The sequence below is a fragment of the Mustela erminea genome, chromosome 1 (assembly GCF_009829155.1).
Source record: "Mustela erminea isolate mMusErm1 chromosome 1, mMusErm1.Pri, whole genome shotgun sequence".
Classification (NCBI taxonomy): Eukaryota; Metazoa; Chordata; class Mammalia; order Carnivora; family Mustelidae; genus Mustela; species Mustela erminea.
The window spans coordinates 118611160-118615307 of NC_045614.1; positions in this window are offsets into that span (position 1 = coordinate 118611160).

Here is a 4148-nt window from a genome sequence, read left to right on the forward strand (position 1 = left end):
CATTTCATCTATGTCTGTGAAGCTTACTGTCTGCAAGTTCAGGGTTAGAACAGTGTGTATGGTCTCATACACTCTGTGTGTGTGTGTATTGATTGACCACAATAGGCCCCATGATCTCATCTTGCTAGGTGTCCTAGAAGATGGGGAGAAGGGTATGATGAGAGAGGGATGTCATACTTTCCACGTTGATATTGTTACTATTTATCAAAGGGCCAATTATAGGAGAAGGCAGAGTCTATAAATCTGGCCCAACTTAACATGCCAATTGCAAGTAGTGGGTTCCCAGTTAACCCAAACCTTGATATGACTTGATTACAAATCAGGGGTTCCCATGATACTCTCCCCAGGTTTAGTAATTTGTTATAAGGGCTCACAGGACTCAGGAAAACACTTTACTTACTATTACCAGTATATTATAAAGGATATCATAAAAGTTACAAATGTACAGCTTAATGAAGACGTACATAGGTGAGATCCAGAAAAGTCCTGAGTGCAGGAACTTCTATCCCAGTGGAGTTTGGGGTGTGCTACTTTCCTGACACATGAATACATTCACCAACCTGGAAGGTCTTGGAATCTTACTATCCAGGTTTTTTTATGAAGGTTTCATTATGTAGGCACAAATGATTAAATCATTGGCCATTGACCATTAACTGAATTTCCAGCCCTTCTCCCCTCCTTAAAGATCAGGAATGTGGCTGAAAATTCCAACCTTCTAGTCACATGTTTGGTTCTTCTGGCAATTGTCATCCAAAGCTACCCAGCAGTCAGCACTTTAGCACAAACTCAGGTAGGGTTGGAAGGGGCTTATTTTGAATAACAGGACACTTCTCTCACTTCTATCACTCAGTAAATTCCTAAGGTTTTTGGAGTTCTGTGTGAGAAATTGGGCATGAAAATAAAATATACATTTGTTGTTACATTACAGTTTCATATATTCTTGTGTTGTTTAAATTTTCTCTTTCTTAAAAATAGGTAACTAATCACAATGACTTCACCTTAGGAGAAGGTGATTAACCAATGAGGTTAAACTTATTTGAAGTTCTTGGAGAAGATTGCTTTGGAAGAGAAAGCCTTATGAGTGTTAAACTTGTTAATTTTCCTTTTTGTAATCGTTACTTTTTTCTAAATAATTATAAACAAACTCTGAGATTTCATCCTCCTTGAAAAAAATTAAATATGTCTATGTCTTCTGTAATGAGCTGCCAATTCTGGATTTCTTGTTGAAGCTGGGGGTGTCACTCATTGCAAGTCCCCTGGTCTTTACCTCTAACATCATAGAGCCCTTCACATTCCAGCAAGCCTGTGCACAGACATTGTGTCCCTGGGCCCTGTAGCAACCCTAGTGAAGAAGGCTGAGGCTCAGATGGCTGGGGCTTTGAGGTTTGCCACTATGTGATTCTACTGTTCAGTGAGCTGAACACCCTGGTCCAGACTTACTTTGTGCTTTTGCATCTTTCTTCCTCCACACCTGCCTGTAGAGGGGACACTGTGTGCTGCACATCATTACCTTCCTCACTCCCAACTCTTTCTTCCGATCAATGGTAGATGAGTCTATGCCACAGAGAGGTCTTCTCAACTCAAGAACAGCATCCTAAGATTCTGTGTAATTATTTTCAAAAGGGCCTCAATGATGAGTTTTGAGTCTTCTTTCTTCTCCCTATGCCCTGTTCTCTATTTCCTGGGGGGTGAAGAATGAAGAGGGTGAAAATGAAAAATGATAAAAATCTCATTGATTTGTTCATTTTCCAGTTGTATTCAGAGAGTGTCAGGTATATGGTATTTGGTCAATACAGAGGTGATGAATAAATGAAGGTATAACAACACTTGACATCCATACTGGAAGGTGGTGTGTGCAAATGCAGTGGTGTGAGCTCTGAACCCATATTAATTGAGTCTGAATCTCAGAGATTCCATGTAGTAGCGGGGAGACTTTGGGCAAGTGACTTAATCTCTCTGCCTCAGTTATCTGTAACTTAGTGATAAAACTATCTTAGTTGTGAGGAATAAATTAGTTAATAAATAATAAGTGCAAAGAATAGTAGCAAAGTGCATTTCCATATGTATCTCATTTTATCCTAAGAGCCATCTGATGATCTAACTGAAACAGGTAATTCTGACTCTTACAGTGGAGGGATCTCAAGTTCTCAGGACTGGTAAGTAGTAGAGAGGTGTCTAAAATTCAGCTGTGATCCCAAAGTTTAATCTTTTAGATCAGAGTTGTTTGTTCAGAAATTTTGAAGATGATGAAAAGATAAAAAAACAAAAGGCAATTAGTTTTGACCTCAGTCAAGTGTACAGGTCTTACATGAGGACAAAATCCTTTTCTGTAGTCCAATGAGATGAAAAGAGGTTGCATGGAGGGGAGGCTGGGTGGCTCAGTCCGGTAAGCTTCGACCCTTGCTTTTGGCTCACGTCATGATTTCAGGGTTGTGCGACTGAGCCCCAACACTGGGCTTCACACTCAGTGCAGAGTCTGCTTGGGATTCTCTCTCTCCCTCTCCCTTTCCCCGCCCATCTCTAAAATAATTACATCTTTTAAAAAAGAGGAGGTTGTATGAAGTAATAAAGATGAAAACTGGTAGTCTGCAGAAATAATGAACCCTTATCAAAATACCTCAGTGACTCCAGGGAACAGGCAAAGAAGTGGTTTAGAATAACTGAGGAAAAGAATCAATCAATCCAATTTAACACTAAATAATACCTTCTTTATTCGTTCATGTCAGCACTGAGCTTTTGCTGAAAAATCGCTTTGCTCTAAAATGGCCTAATTTTTCCTTTTAATTTGCATTTCCTTCCTGCCCAGATGCAACTGGCAGCAGCCCAGTGGCAGTTCCATTAAAACAAGAGAGCTCCAGCACCTCGATTTAGATCTCGGAACTGTCCTTTTATATTTGTTTCTTTGCAAGATTTGTCAAACTTTGCAAGCTGCACATCCAAATCCTGCCAACAAAGAACAGGAAGTCTGGGCCATCCTTCTGGGTTGACTGCATTTTATTGGTTTTTCAGCAACTGGAATCAAGCTCTGGTGAAAGTATTAACATATTAGAAGTTTGGAATTGTGCTCCAGGTTTCTGAGCAATGAATATTAAAAAATAAACAAGCAAACAAACAAAAAACCAAAAAAACCTCAACAATCAAAAAACCCCCCTGAGTAACAAGGAGACTTGGGCACATTATTTATACATTTGGTGAGCTCATTCACTTGTCCAGGGAAATTACGTGCATAGCTGCCTGCCCAAGGTTAATTTTATTTTCTTCTCAGTCAGGAACAGGGTGTGCTATTACACAGAGAGAGGAATGAGTACTTTTTATTTGGCAAAGAGGAACTTCTCCTGCATAAAAAGATATTCTGGTCACTGGAGGTCAATAGCAGAGCTTTAGGATTTTAAAAACTTGCTGTGTTCACTGTTTAATATGAAATTCTCCAAATTGCTGGGATTAAAAAAAACCCTTGCATTGAGTGTTTAGAAACAGAAGAGGGCATCTCATCATGCTTTATTTCAGGGGTGTGTGTGTTTGTTAGCAATGAAAAGGAAGCTGGTCTTTGAATGAAAATGAACAGCGTTTCCTTTTCAGAATGAATGAATGAAAATATTCTGTTAATGTTTTCAAAAGCTTAATTATGACTAAAATGCTGGATTTGCCTTGTAGTTTCAAGAGATCTGAATTTTAGCTGGAGACTGGTTGTATTAAGCTTTAGTATATCATAAAGTGGCTGTCAAATACAATGCCTTTAGATTTTAAGTAAAATACTACGTGGAAACCCTTCTCCCCCACTGGCTAGGAAGCTCCCATTAGGTAATCCAACTCCCCCATACTTCCTGTTTTCCAATTCCAGTTTTTCTCAAAATTTAATCTAAGGATTTGTTAATCTTCTAAAACTGTATGCAAAAAGTGTGTTTGCCGCTTCCAGTCGGCAATGAAAGAAGAATTAGGCACAAACAAGTCAGCTGCGAAAGACTGGGAGCAGGGGACAACAGTCGAAAAGGACTGCTGCCACGAGAAACTCCACAGTCTCACTTTTATTAGATAGAAAACAATAGCCAAGAGAAGGATTGATGAAAGTCAAATGTTAATCTTGTCTTGCAGACAAACACGAAGGAGGATAAAGTTTATAGTTAAACAAGCACATTCAAAGGACTCCT